Source organism: Thalassophryne amazonica, chromosome 6, assembly GCF_902500255.1.
Source record: "Thalassophryne amazonica chromosome 6, fThaAma1.1, whole genome shotgun sequence".
NCBI classification, from domain to species: Eukaryota; Metazoa; Chordata; class Actinopteri; order Batrachoidiformes; family Batrachoididae; genus Thalassophryne; species Thalassophryne amazonica.
Genome location: NC_047108.1, coordinates 55,130,144 through 55,145,788, shown reverse-complemented (window position 1 = coordinate 55,145,788; position 15,645 = coordinate 55,130,144). Strand labels below are relative to the sequence as shown.

At 41.5% G+C, this 15,645-nt stretch overlaps 1 long non-coding RNA gene across 1 annotated transcript; it reads left to right on the top strand.

Moving 5' to 3' along the window:
• Positions 1–488: 488 nt before the first annotated feature.
• Positions 489–14,733, top strand: LOC117511625. Its single transcript, XR_004561005.1, has 3 exons — positions 489–564; positions 13,579–13,582; positions 14,720–14,733. It is a non-coding gene; the product is annotated as an uncharacterized LOC117511625 (long non-coding RNA).
• The last annotated feature ends 912 nt before the right edge of the window (positions 14,734–15,645 follow it).

The following is a 15,645-nucleotide window of genomic DNA, read 5'->3' as shown; positions in this document are numbered from 1 at the left end:
TAAGGGAGCGCCCAGCCACCCTGCGGAGGAAACTCATTTCGGCCGCTTGTACTCACAATCTCATTCTTTCGGTCATGAGCCAAATCTCATGACCATAGGTGAGGATCGGAATGTAGATCAATCGGTAAATCGAGAGCTCTGCCCCCCTACTCAGCTCTCTGTTCACCACGACGGTCCGATACAGCGACCGCATCACTGCAGATGCTGCACCGATCCATCTATCGATATAACGCTCCATCCGTCCCTCACTCGTGCACAAGACCCCAAGATACTTAAACTCCTCCACTTGAGGCAAGGACACTCCACCGACCTGAAGAGGGCAAAGCACCTTTTTCCGGTCGAGAACCATGGCCTCGGATTTGGAGGTGCTGATCTTCATCCCGGACGCTTCACACTCGGCTGCAAACCGCCCCAGTGCACGCTGAAGGTCCTGATTTGACGAAGCCAACAGAACCACATTGTCCGCAAACAGCAGAGATGAGATTCTGTGGTTCCCAAACCAGACCCCCTCTACACCCTGGCTGTGCCTAGAAATTCTGTCCATAATAATAATGAACAGAATCAGTAAACCTGTAAACCAACTCTTTGAGCCGCTGCAGTCTGCTTTTAGAAAATATCATTCCACAGAGACGGCTCTCACTAAAGTGGTGAATGATCTTCTGCTTACAGTGGATTCAGACACCACTACGGTTCTGTTGCTGTTAGATCTCAGTACTGCATTTGATACAGTGGATCATCATATTCTACTTGATAGGCTGGAAAATCATTTTGGGATTACTGGGAGTGCCCTTGCATAGCTGACGTCATACTTGACCAGTCGTTCTCACTGTGTTTTGTACAGTAGCACTACCTCTAACCTTAGTGACATGAAATTTGGGGTTCCTCAGGGGTGTGTCTTAGGCCCCCTGCTTTTCTCCCTTTATATAGCACCCCTTGGGCACATATTGCGGCGTTTTGGGATTACCTTTCACTGCTATGCAGATGATACTCAGTTATATATGCCGATAACTGCTGGTAATCTCGTTCATATAAAATCCTTAGAAGATTGCCTTGCAGCAGTGAGAAGTTGGATGTCTAGAAACTTCCTACTTTTAAACTCTGAAAAGACTGAAATGATGGTTCTTGGTCCAGTGAGACATCGGCATCAATTTGACCAGTTAACACTCAGCCTAGGCTCGTGTGTCATACATCCATCCTGTCTATGGCTGATGCTGAGACCCTGATCCATGAGTTCATCTCTTCTAGATTGGGCTACTGCAATGTTCTATTTTCTGGTTTACCGCAGTCTAGCATTAGGGGTCTCCATTTGGTTCAGAATGCTGCAGCCAGACTTTTGACACGAAGCAGAAAATTTGACCACATTACACACATTTTGGCGTCTCTTCACTGGCTTCCTGTCCCAGTGAGATCAGCTTTTAAAGTTCTGCTACTAACCTATAAAATTATTCATGGACTGGCACCGCCCTACCTAGCTGACCTAATTAAACCTTATGTACTGGCCCGGGCTTTACGTTCTCAGGGTGCAGGACTACTTTGTGTCCCTAGGGTGAATAAGAAGTCTGCGGGTCACAGAGCTTTCTCTTATGCCCCTGTTCTGTGGAATGATCTCCCTGCATCAATAAAACAATCAGATTCTGTGGAGACTTTCAAGTCCAGACTTAAGACGCACTTATTTTCCCTTTCATATGGCTAGCATACTGGTGCAGTTTTGTTTTACACTTTTTACTCTTTTAATTCATGTTATTAGTACAACCCCTGGCAAAAATTATGGAATCACCGGCCTCGGAGGATGTTCATTCAGTTGTTTAATTTTGTGGAAAAAAAGCAGATCACAGACATGACACAAAACTAAAGTCATTTCAAATGGCAACTTCCTGGCTGACAGTCAGTAACGGTTACTTTTTTAGACCAAGCAGAGGAAAAAAAATATGGAATCACTCAATTCTGAGGAATAAATTATGGAATCACCCTGTAAATTTCCATCCCCCAAACTAAAACCTGCATCAAATCAGATCTGCTCGTTGACATTGACCCTATGCCATGACATTGATCCTATGTGTCTTTTTGCAAGGAATGTTTTCACAGTTTTTGCTCTATGGCAAGATGCATTATCATCTTGAAAAATGATTTCATCATCCCCAAACATCCTTTCAGTTGTCCAAAATATCAACGTAAACTTGTGCATTTATTGATGATGTAATGACAGCCATCTCCCCAGTGCCTTTACCTGACATGCAGCCCCATATCATCAATGACTGTGGAAATTTACATGTTCTCTTCAGGCAGTCATCTTTATAAATCTCATTGGAACGGCACCAAACAAAAGTTCCAGCATCATCACCTTGCCCAATGCAGATTCGAGATTCATCACTGAATATGACTTTCATCCAGTCATCCACAGTCCACGATTGCTTTTCCTTAGCCCATTGTAACCTTGTTTTTTTCTGTTTAGGTGTTAATGATGGCTTTCATTTAGCTTTTCTGTATGTAAATCCCATTTCCTTTAGGCGGTTTCTTACAGTTTGGTCACAGACGTTGAATCCAGTTTCCTCCCATTCGTTCCTCATTTGTTTTGTTGTGCATTTTCGATTTTTGAGACATATTGCTTTCAGTTTTCTGTCGTGACGCTTTGATGTCTTCCTTTTTCTACCAGTATGTTTGCCTTTAACAACCTTCCCATGTTGTTTGTATTTGGTCCAGAGTTTAGACACAGCTGACTGTGAACAACCAACATCTTTTGCAACATTGCGTGATGATTTACTCTCTTTTAAGAGTAAATCGCACTCTCCTTTGTTTCAACTGACATCTCTCATGTTGGAGCCATGATTCATGTCAGTCCACTTGGTGCAACAGCTCTCCAAGGTGTGATCACTCCTTTTTAGATGCAGACTAATGAGCAGATCTGATATGATGCAGGTGTTAGTTTTGGGAATGAAATTTACAGGGTGATTCCATAATTTTTTCCTCAGAATTGAGTGATTCCATATTTTTTTCCTCTGCTTGGTCTAAAAAAGTAACCGTTACTGACTGCCACAATCTTTTTTTCTTGATTTCTTATAATGTTTCTTAAAGCCAGAAAGTTGCCATTTGAAATTACTTTAGTTTTGTGTCATGTCTGTGATCTGCTTTTTTTCTACAAAATTAAACAACTGAATGAACATCCTCCGAGGCCGGTGATTCCATAATTTTTGCCAGGGGTTGTAATTGAAGTGGGCCGCGGCCTGAACTTTACCTAAATTCTGGGTCTTTTAGTGAAGCTTAGGGCTAGCGGCCGGCGATCACCTTAGTATTTCTTCTGTTTTTCTTGTTGATTAATGCTGGCAAATTATACAGTATTTTTTGTCTTTCTGATGCCTGATTCTGTTTTTTCTCTGTTTAAGGTGCAGCTCCATCCAGAGATGGGAATTGTGTTTGTGTTGGCAATCCTCCTGTCCTGTGCACCAACAGCAATTCTTGTGTATTCGTCCGTGAATTGTTCTGTGAATTATCTCTGTAATTTATGTTTGTAGCATGGCCCAAGCAGACGGTCACCCCTTTGAGTCTGGTCTGCTTGAGGTTTCTTACTCATAGGGAGTTTTTCCTTACCACTGTTGCTCTGGGGGTTGGTGAGGTTGGACCTTACCTGTGTGAAGCGCCTTGTGGCAACTCTGTTGTGATTTGGCGCTATATAAAGGAAATAAATTGAAATAAAATTGAATTGAAATTGAAATTGGAGACACTTATTCTTAGGGCCCCTTCACACATAATGTGAATTTGGTCAAATTGCGCATAAAGTGCGCATGAAGCAGGAATCGTATGCAAAACGTGTAAAATCGTACCTGCATCTAACACCTCATATACCTGTTGCTACAGCTAGTTGTGCACACCAGCGGCTGAAAGAGTGTGCGCTGTGTGAGCCCATCGAACTCTCTCGTGGCAGGTGTTGGCCAAATTCCAGCTGACACACATGAACATCTAACACCACTCATTTGGCACTTAGAAAATGTGTGGCCATTCACACTATCATCACGAAAACAGTCAGCAGACGATCACCGTTGAGCTGGATGTGAAATTTGTCTACATGCCCCACGAGTGTGGCGTGTGGTTCATGCCCCCTCCCCATCCTACAGGCAAGAAGCCTCTCATCTTATCACAAAGTGACACATTGGTCTGTGCGCTGAAAGGACGGGGGCATGGCAGCTGTTGACATCTCTGGTTATAGACATCTGAGCTGCAGAACATGCACCGTGTTGTGACAAACGTGTGTGTGTGTGCTTGCTGTCATCATGTCAAAATTACATAAAAACATATATCACTTTTGTGACAGGCTGGAGAGCGCACACACTGACAGGCTGTTCCAGTGGGACCGGGACCGTCAGTTTATGTGGACATGCAGCAGGTGATCTGAACGTTGGGTCTGTCTGACAGGACAGTGAGTGACGCAACGACCATATGACAGGCCAACAGTACGACAAATACGCCACTTTCAGTCACGTATCAGCAGAAATACACTGTACCAAATGCCGTTTAGTCAGTTATCACAGCGTTTTTTTTTTTCTTTATTAGAAAATATGTTTATCTGCTTTTTGATTTTAGCCATTTCACGCTCCTGTTTCACGCTACAGTGATTGTAGTGCAGTGGTAAAGTTTCTGTCTCATAATCAAAGTGTGTGGGTTCAAATCCTGTGAGTGGCATTTTTTTAACCAGGGTTATTTAACCGCAGGGTTCTGTATTGCGTCCCCTTGTATTTATTATTTATATCAACCCAGTGATATTCACTATTTATACAGCTGTTTTTTTTAATTTATTTGCCTCCACATCATTGGTGTGATATTGTGCACCTCGTCCCATGGAAAATGGTGCAAGCAACTGCAGCTGCAGCTAAAACCCTCATTTGTCCTCATAGTACCTCATACACAAACTGGCCCATGCTGTTGTTGCTCAATTTTGAACTTCTTGAAATTAACACACTGAGAGACGAGCCTCATTGGCCGCACATTCTGCCTCTAAGAGCCTCCCAGAGCCACTATTCTCCCACGATTGTTGAATAAGTGGACTTGTACCAAAAAAAAAAAAAAAAATGCTGCATGGCTCATTATTCATCCTTCATTATTCAATAGGACGAAGGCTTTACTGATAATCTTTCAACCTACTGCAAAATATCCTCATAAAATATGGTTCATTCATAGATTTGAACAAACGGACACTCAAACAATAGTATAGTATAGTAGTAGTATACTATAGTAGTAGTATACTATAGTATAGTATAGTAAACAAAAACAAATAACGATATGCTTCTCAATAGTCACCATTAGAGTCATTTTCCACAAGTGCATCATTTGTCCTGGTGTGACGATTCCAGCATTCATTGTCTCCTTTACAATGACATAAGACTATACAAGTCATTCCAGAAATGCTGCAGCTGCATCTCCGTGTGTTGCATGGTTTCTCCCCCTTGCAGGAACATTTCATGACCTTGAGCAGGGCATCAGGAGCCAGTGCTTTGTTGGGAGGTAAGATGACTGCAACCAGAGATCTATCCTCCATGTACCACCCATGCATCTGGCTACTTGAATCTTGTAGTGTTCCAAGTCATTGTGTTCCTTCTTATCCTTCACAATCTTCAAAACAAAAGAAACAGAGCTCCTGAATGCGGTGACACTTGCATAGCCAGAGGATGACAAAACAATGACATCATCAGAGAATCGTTCCTTCACCTTCTCAATGACACTTGGGTGGAACAAGCATGCCATACTATAACTACTGTAAACATCATACAGTTCACCTGAATTCTATAGACTGTTCTTGTTCTCTAGCATGAAGCTGAAGACAACCTCTAGTCCTGGATCAATCACATCAGTTTCTGATTCTTTTGGTTTGATGTTTCTGAGGGCCATGAATGTGCACATACAGTCTCTGTGATAGCAGGCATCTGACTAGCCCATTCATCATTGCGTACTCCACATCTCATCATGCTCTGAGTATGTGGAGAGGCAGAGAAAGGCAGGTTTCCATCTTCCAGCGTCCTTTGGATCTTTCACTAGGTCACATATCTCTTCACAATACAGACAATGTTCTCAGAAATTTAACATAAGACTTTTCTAGCTTTCTTGGGGATTTTTCTAGAAAATCTTTAATTCATATTTTGCCAGATTTGACTGAGGTATTCCTAGAAACAGTTTTGTGATAGAAAATGGTCAAGTTTGGGTTTTTATAGCTGATAATTTAAGGTTGTACATGGTAAAGCAGATCTGTAACATTTATAATTTAAAATATGGCATACATTACAAATTCTGATGCAGTTATATCTCGACTTACATGTCAAAACTTGAACATTCTCATTTATTCCATACACATATACACATCCATCTACGTCTAAAAAGCACCATCACCACCATCATCATGCAGCAGTTCCCCAAAATCCATATTTTGATGCGTTACATGCCTCTGTAGCACAGTTAGAGGGCACTATAGCAGTTTTTCTATAAGTGGAAGCTATTTTGGCTGCCATCTTGCGATTTAAAAAAAAGCCCAAGGGTGAAGCCCCCATCACACATAGCAAGAATGGGCAAGAAACAGGCCAAATGGCTAATATTACCATCACTGGAAGCAGTTGGGAGGAAAAGAGGTGTGGTCAGCAGTGTCAGAACGCATTTCAATTTAAATTTTTTCAATTTATTTTCATTTATATAGCACCAAATCACAACAGAGTTGCCTCAAGGCGCTTCACACAAGTAAGAACTAACCTCACCAACCTCCAGAGCAACAGTGATAAGGAAAAACTCCCTCTGAGGAAGAAACCTCAAGCAGACCAGACTCAAAGGGATGACCATCAGCTTGGGCCATGCTACAGACACAAATTACAAAGCAATTCACAAAATGAACATACAGGAAATGTTGCTGGTGCACAGGATGGTTTCTGGAACAGATACCACACTCATCTCTGGATGCAGCCGCACCTCAAACAGAGAGAAAAGAAAAAACGCATCCACATTACCTCGTCCATACCTGCACGATGCCAACCAAAGCACATGTAGACAACAGTTTAGATGACACAGACTGCTGTCAGACGGCCATAAAAGGCGCTGAAGACTGCCCGATGTCCAAACATTTAGATGGCAAACACGGGACTGGAGTGGGAGGGAGTGCTGTGTTCCTCACACACACTTGCGCACGAGGATGCAGTGTGCATGTGCTGTTCTTCTCGTTTGCTCTCCTCCTCTTCCCATTCCTCAAACATTTTATTTTAGACAAAAACATTAAAATTCACTTGGAAATCCATGTTTTATCGCATTTCTGTCATTCACCTGTCCAAACACAGCTGATCTGTGCCAACTGATTTGCGCGTTGCTGTGGTGACGACCAGAGCGGAATGATATTACAGTGACTTAACTTGGCAAACTACGTGTGCGTACACACAAAAATAATGCACGCCAGTTAGACATGGAATTCTCACTGACCATGGTATTAAAAAGATAAAACCTGCACAACAAGTCCACAGAAAAAAACTTTATCAGAGACTTTGAGGTTAGGGTAAAATTTATAGTTTTGCAGACAGACTACTGCCCTAGTTGTGCACCTAGTTTGTAAATAATCAGGCAGGTGTATTTGCAAGTCCAGTGATGTTTGCACATTTTTATGAATGCACACACTTTAGTAATTCAGGTCCTTGATGTTTTTTTGCCGAACATCATGGTTTTTCTTCCAAAAATGCCTTGTGGAAAAAAATAAAATAAAATAAAATGAATGGAAGAACCTCTTGGGGGCATCAGTATTACAGTATATCATCCTTCTCAATTTCCCAGTTGTTAGACAGTTAGTCTATTGTACAGCAATGAGATATCACTTTAATTTAGAAGAAAGGAAGCGAGGAGGATGTTTTCTCTCGGTGCCCATTGTGTCTTGGGACCTAATAAAACTTAGACTGGTGTGCAGTCGTAGCTTCAACAGAGAACCCCGTCTACACACACACACACACACACACACACACACACACACACACACACACACACACACACACACACACACACACACACACACACACACACACACACACACACACACACACACACACATCTATTGTATGCTTCTTTATTGGCTTAATAATGAAGGACTAAGGGCATAGTGGATACAGTCTTCTCTCTATGAGTACTGGAGCCAAAAATCAAACATGAACACACTGGCTCTGGCTTCTCTCAAGGACTTTGGTGGAACAGAACAGCACAGTGATAATTAACAGCTGGCTCCTGAGAGATGTATGTGTGCACATGTGAGGGTTACTGTGGGTGTAATATCGCACCGACACGCTCCTTTATCCACCCACACCTGCTTCACATGTGTGTGAGCAGCATGCTGTTTGAAGTTGAGAACGTGTTTAAATCAGAATTCCTTGTCATCTAATAATGGACTCTACCACGCATGAGTCACAATGGCCAGGCATGTTCAAAATGTAACTCCAAACATCAGAATGACAGCACAAACACAGTAGCCCAAGAAGCACATTAAGGAGAAATGCTCGCTATCTCCCTCCTGACAGCTGACAGGAAAGCTGTTGGTAACAAATCAAACAAGTAAGTCGAAGCCCCAAAACATTTAAATAGAAGTGAGGCACGGTCTCACAATGGCTCTCTCCTTATCTCCTCTCAAGCACCTGCCATGTCAGCTGCTACTTATCCTCTGATTACAGCTGTAGCTTTTTTCCCCTCACTCTGTAATTCGCCCTAAAAATTATTTGTGAAATAAATAATTATTATAAGGTGCAGACATGGACTGAGAGATGGTGACGGGTGGGGGAGGGGTGAAGGTGTAAGGGTTTTAGTGGAATGTTCTGCAACATGGTGTTCTGATATCTGAATAATTAAGTAGACAAGGAGCAGCAAAAAAAAAAGGGAAACATCAAGAGGAGCTTAGACGTGATGTCGAGTCAGGGGTCTGGTTGTCTTTGTTACAATGATGATCCTTGCTTCTTGAACAGCTCTCAAACAAGGTCAAACTGCAAAGTGGAACTTTTCAACATTAAAAGAAGCTTTCACTGGTGTGTAAGCTAAATTTTATAGCTGGATAAAGTTTATCAGTTTGAACATTAAATATCTTGTGTTTGTGGTGTATTCAGTTGAATATAGGTTGAAGAGGATTTGCAAATCATTGTATTCTGTTTTTATTTACATTTTATACAACGTCCCAACTTCATTGGAATTGGGGTCGTAAATACATCATTCTCCTTGTTGATTTCAGGCATTTTTCCACACCTTTAACAGGACAGCGATGGTAGCACAGTGGTAACACACACACGCACGCTTTTAATATATAGTTGATTTACCGCCCCCTGCTGGAATGGTGTGTGAGTCCAGAAAGTAATTATCAACATCCATTGTTCAGTGTTGTTAGCTAATATCCGTAGTGTTAACTCGCTCACTGTAACAGCAACATGACACTTAACTAAACTAACAAAACCAATTTAATTACAAAAACATAATAAATTAATAACACTAACAACACTGTTAAACTAACATGAATCACAATAACAACATTTTAAACCCTGAAAACTTAGACTACTGTATAAAGACCACTGTATGTTTTTGGTCAACCTCATGAACTCACAGTTTCAGAAAACTCATGGTTCGATGTTGTGGACCCCACCTTGCATGATTTAATGAGGTTCACCTGTAATAACAACAATAATTTGTGAACCCAAAATTCACAGCTAAATTCTAACCAGGTTCATTCTTATTTATTTCTATAATCATGGTCTCACTCTTTTTCACTAGTTTTCACATATCATCATCATCAACATACAGTGGTGGGCACAGCTAACCAAAAAGTTAGCTTCAATAACAGATAATCAGCTAAGTGAAAAGTTATCTTTTATAAAGCTCAACCAATAAACCACCCAAAGATTTATCAGAAGCTACAGCTAACCGATAACCAATAACTTCCAGTATTGTCTCCAGTACATTTGCAAATAGTAACAAGCTGATTTTGAGTTTTAACACCACGATTGCTTCTGGTAGCATCAAAGGCAACCACAGACCCAAACAATGAGTCAACACTTCTGTCTGAGCGGCCTGCCTACTGCTGGAAGCTCCTGTTTACTACATAGCTTGAAGCAGTGAAGCAGTGTCACTGTGAGGCGGAGGTCTTGGAAAATAAAGCAGTCCTGACTCATAGTTTTGATTTATAAATAAAATTAATTCCAATAGAAATACTCCATTAATGTCAATTCTGTCATTTGTACAAAGGTAAAATATATATTTTTTAATTTTAAATAATGCACTAATTCTGAAGTTTTGTAACAAATACAGAGAGATGCCAAAGGGATTATGGGTAAAGTGTGTCTCCGCTAACACTGACTCATTCATTCTGTGTAAAAACCAACATGTTAATGTGAGGTGTGTGTTGGTGTTTACATATAAATGTGCTTTTGTAAAATATGCCATTTTTTATTTGTAAAAAAAAAAGGCATTTGCAAAACAAAGCCAAGTTGTAATTAGACAACTGTCTGATATAACTGGTGTCAAAATAAATAGAACATTGCCATCTACTGGTGCCCAGATGCTCAGTACTTAGGGTGAATACTGCCATGAACACTACTGGCCAGTAGATAGCAGAAGAGACCCTGAAAACTTGCTAAAACAAATATTCCAAATAAATAATCTGTCCATGTCTGCTACGTTTAAGATGTGTGGAATTTAATAAACGCAAACCGAATTTCAGACATCATATATACTGTACATATTACTCTGGAACAAAGAGGACAGTCAGTGTTTGATAAAAGCAAAACGTTAAGAACAAACAAGACGCGATTGCAGCTCACAATGATTCCAATTGAAAATAATGGAGAAGCAACCTGAGCTTCTTCTGCATTTTTACATAAAACAAACACAATAACAACGTCTGTAAACCCAGAGGATATATTCACAAGAGTTTTAGGCACAATATACAAAGAGTTTAACGCAGTTATGAATGTTCTGAGATTACCCATAATGCACCAGGCACAGTATGTCCACACTAAATCCTTCAAAATTAGTCCATTACTTTCTTTTTTATATATACAAATCAGTGTTTGTGGATCCGCAGAGAAAAATGCCTCACTCAAAGTGTGGCTGTTACGACAGTTGATGTAAAGCAGGACTGGTTGGTTACTACAGCGACGCTGTGTCCCTCCTCCAAGACACTGTTCTTTAAGCTAAATGTAGCATATGGACATTGCATGCTTTTAGAACTATCAAGTTTTTAAGAGAAGAATTTTGCGGCATGATGGAGTAATGTTGGACAGAGGGAAGACGGCGAGAAAGACGGTTTGAAAAGTTTAATAAGGACTCAAGAATCCATGGAGTTTGCATCGTCTTGAATTTAAAGTCAGCAAATGAATATCTTCGTGAACACATACGAAAGATAAAAGAAAGAGGAAAAGTGAACTGCATCGTGCCCTCAGCAAACATGGTAAGATTTTTTTTTCCTCCCTGGAAAATAAACATTGTGCTGTTCAAACAGGATTTTAGACAAGATTATTTGACTTTTTAAAATTAATCTAGACTTTCTTTCATTGGAAAAAAGACATTGCAGCTTTGAATGGATTTACAGGAATTTACACAAAAATATAAGTTGACTTTTTATTAATGTAGACTATTTCATTGGAAAAAATACATAGTGGCTTTGAATGGATTTACAGGAATTTACACAAGAATATAACTGACTTTACTATAAGGTACGTTATTGATATTTTACCATGATTTTCAGTGTTCTACAAGCTTTAGCTGTGGTTTCTGAAATGCTTTAACAGTCATTTCAGTCTTCATAAATTTCATGTAGTTTAACTGTTCTGAGTTAATGCATAATTTGGTTTACAATTAAAGGAAAATTATTCCAGGCCCTACTTCCATGTCATATTCTGTTATTTCCACATTCTTGTTGACAGTTCAAATTAAAGGTTGAATGTAGGATCATTTAAATATGCACTTCTGTTGAGAATTTTTCTTCCACGAGATGCTGAAAATGTATCATTCGATACAACATTAATTTGGTTTCTGGGGCCCCGCGGGCCATAGACCCTGGCTCCTGGGGGTTCAATCATAACAAGAACTTATGACATTGAGATCAAATTATGATTCATATAGATCATAACATGATCAAGTTCCTGTGGTATACACGTTGTGCCCCTTTCGAGATATTAAATAAAATTTCAGATTTATTTAAATATTCTTTTAACTTATATCCCCAACACTCCCATGGCCCTAAACTGAACAGGAAATTGTTTTTGAAATGATTCCATCTCCATATAGTATTGTGGATGCAGGGCCTCAGGAGATAAACATTTATATTTTAGAGCAACTTAGAGTGTTAAGAGTTGTGTGAACAAGCAAAAATGATGGCAGCTTTGTCTCTGGAATGAAGGCTTGAGTGAGACTGGTGAGAATGGAACTGAATTTTTGTTTGTTGGTTTTTCATTCAAACAGCATGTGTGCACATTTCACAACCATCATCACTGGAAGTAGTTAACGACAATGACGCATGGTCTCTGCATCTGTGTTTCTCAAAAGTCTTACAGTGACTCAGTATGTTTAGTTATTCCTGGCTTTTGAAATCAAATATCAAAAGGAAATTCTACCTTTCATAGACAGTAGCTTAATGGTTGCATTGTCTTCATCATCTATTTGAACTCTCATTTCATTTACACAACAAACTAGCCTTGACATTTCTGCTTGTAGAATGTTGTAGACAATTCTGCTTGTCCCAAAAAATAAATTTTTCCTTTTTTCATGATCACAGTTTCTGATTTTTTTTTTTTTTTTTTTTTATTGCTCTCCCTGAGTAAGTTAACAGGTACATTTCCGGAAAACATCTCACTTGGCAATTCTTGGCAATTCTCTGCATTTCTCAGTGTGGAACGTACGAGGTCTGTGAGAAAAGTATCCGACCTTTTTATTTTTTTCAAAAACTATATGGATTTGAATCATGTGTGCTTGCATCAGACAAGCTCAAACCTTCATGCGCATGCGTGAGTTTTTTCACACCTGCCGGTTGCGTCATTCGCCTGTGGGCAGGCTTTGAGTGAGCACTGGTCCACCCCCCTTGTCGGATTTTTATTGTTTAGGAATGGCGGAGCGACTGCCGCTTTGTTCCATGAAAATTTTTTCAGAAACTCTGCCAGACAGCCAGATGGAAACCATTTGGAAGATTCAGATGGCTTTCGGTGAAGATTCTTGTTGTGAAAGTGTAGGTACACGGACCCACAACAGGGGGCGTAATGAACGGACAATGGAGAAAAGTGAATAACAAGTTTTACTGTTGTGAAACGAGCACAACGAATACAACAATTAACAATTAGGGGTCGAATCTGCTGGTGTCGTGTGGGCAGGCTCGAGGGTAGGAGACGTCCGTCTCAGTCGAACCGGAACCACCCAGATCTCCTCTGCCACCGAACCCTGGAAATACTGGAACCGCCAAGTCCCGAATTCCCAGGTGGCCACTGCCTCCGCTCGTCGGATCCGGTACTGCTGGCGGGAGAGAGCAACAACACACAGGTGTGGATGCGACAGCACCCAGTAACGGAGAGGGGAGAAGCCGCCTCCACCTCTCACTCAATATATAGCAGGAAGGTGAGTACTTATCCAAGCAATTTAGCTATCAGTAGTCAGCAGTCCTGAAAAGGTTTAACAAGTTTTAGCTGGTTATTCAGAATATGAATGCAGAGAACGTTACCTCAGTCTTAAGGCGATATCTCGGCACTGAGGTGGAGACGCCGTCCTGATGATATACCCCCGTCCTGAGTGGAGTCAGCTGTGTCCAGTAATGGGTGACAGCTGTCACCCTGTCTGCTCTCGTAAGGTGGCGGCGCCCTCTGGTGCCTGGAGCCCGCACTCCAGGCAGGGCGCCCTCTGGTGGTGGTGGGCCAGCAGTACCTCCTCTTCAGCGGCCCACACAACAGATTCTATCGGTATCACACGGATTAAGGCCCATTAAAACTGGATTAAAAACGGCCCACGGTGGCGGAGAGCGCACCGCGCCCCGAGCGGCCATCGACAGGCTGGAACGAGCAGATCACTTCCAAATTTAAGGCTCTGTTGATGCAGGATGTCGTGTGACTAGCAGAGAAGTTTCAGAAGAGGTTGGATCAGCACTTTATCGGCACATTCCACTGTTAAAGGAGATTTTGTAATGAAAGACGTGAGGACGGATTCGCGCGTCAGGAGGCAGCCGCTCATGGCGCGGGACAAACAACACCTCCTTGTTGGAAGTCTCACAGGACAAGTTGGAACATGCCCAGCTGTTAAACAATTTCTCGGATACTCAGTCGACTAAAAAGCCACCGAAACCCATCTGAATCTTACGAATGGTTTCCAACACGGAGGTGTTTTTTTGTAGAGCGTTTTTTTTGTTGAGCGCGTCAGCTCCATGCCGACGAGCGAAATCCTCCACACGTCTTTCATTACAAAATCTCCTGTAACAGTGGAATGTGCCGCAAAAGTGCTATGTCCAGCTCTCTTGCCATTTCTGTGGCAGTCACACGATGTCCCGGATCAACACAGCATTCAGTTTAGAAATGATCTGGTCGTTCCAGCCTGTCAATGGCCGCTTGGTGCGCCGCGCGCCCTCCGCCGCTGTAGGCCATCTTTAAAAAGGTTTTAACACTCCTTAATCCGTGTGACGCCGACAGAATCTTCACTGAAATCCATCTGAATCTTTCGAATTGTTTCCAACTGGCTGTCTCTAACAGTTTCTGAAAAAAAATTCATGGAGCAAAGCGGCAGCCTCTCAGCCATTTCCCTGACAATAAAAATCCGACGAGGGCGGTGGACCAGTGCTCACTCAAAGCCTGCCCACAGGCGAATGACGCAACCGACAGGCGTGAAAAAAGTCATGCATGCGCACGAAGGTTCAAGCTTGTTTGATGCAAGTGCACATGATTCAAATCCATATAGTTTTTGAAAAAAATAAAAAGGTTGGATAGTTTTCTCACAGACCTCATACTTATTAGCAAAACAGAAACATCTGATGGCTGACAGAGGGAAACAAATGCGGTTATGTCTGATAATGAAGCGTTGGAGCTTTAATTTGAAAGTGATGGCTTGGATTTACAGAGGAGATGACACAATTCACCCTGAAACTCTTAACTCTTTCAGAGTCTGTCAGATTTTAGAACCTAAAATGTTGTGATCCTGCTGTTTGTGTCACAGGATGCTGCTTAACTGCTGCTCTACTGCTGCTTTACATACATCTGCCTGGACGTGCCTGGACATGCAGATGTATGTCTCATATTGGAAAAACTCAGAAGACACTATTTTCATGAGATAATGCACTCTCTATCTAAAGTGCCATAATTGTGACAGAATTTGAGGTGAAGGCAGAGCTGCGTCGGACATTATGCACATGCGGGTGTGCTCGATCAGAACCTAAGAGCAAGTGAACCTGGACATTATTCTCTGGCTGGCCATCCGGACGTGAGGACTAATGGAATTCACTGTACTCACTGTCATGCCGAGTGAGGACGAGTGGACCCGTTCCTTTGCTGACGATCACAATTGCAATTGCGTGTGACGCGTGCATGAGGGGTTCTTTTTGGAAATCTTAACATTCAGGTGAGTGGAATGTTAGTTTTGGGTTTTTTTTCATCTTTTGCTTTGTGTTCCTTTCATTGGAGTTTTCAATGAAAGTATTTTTTTTTA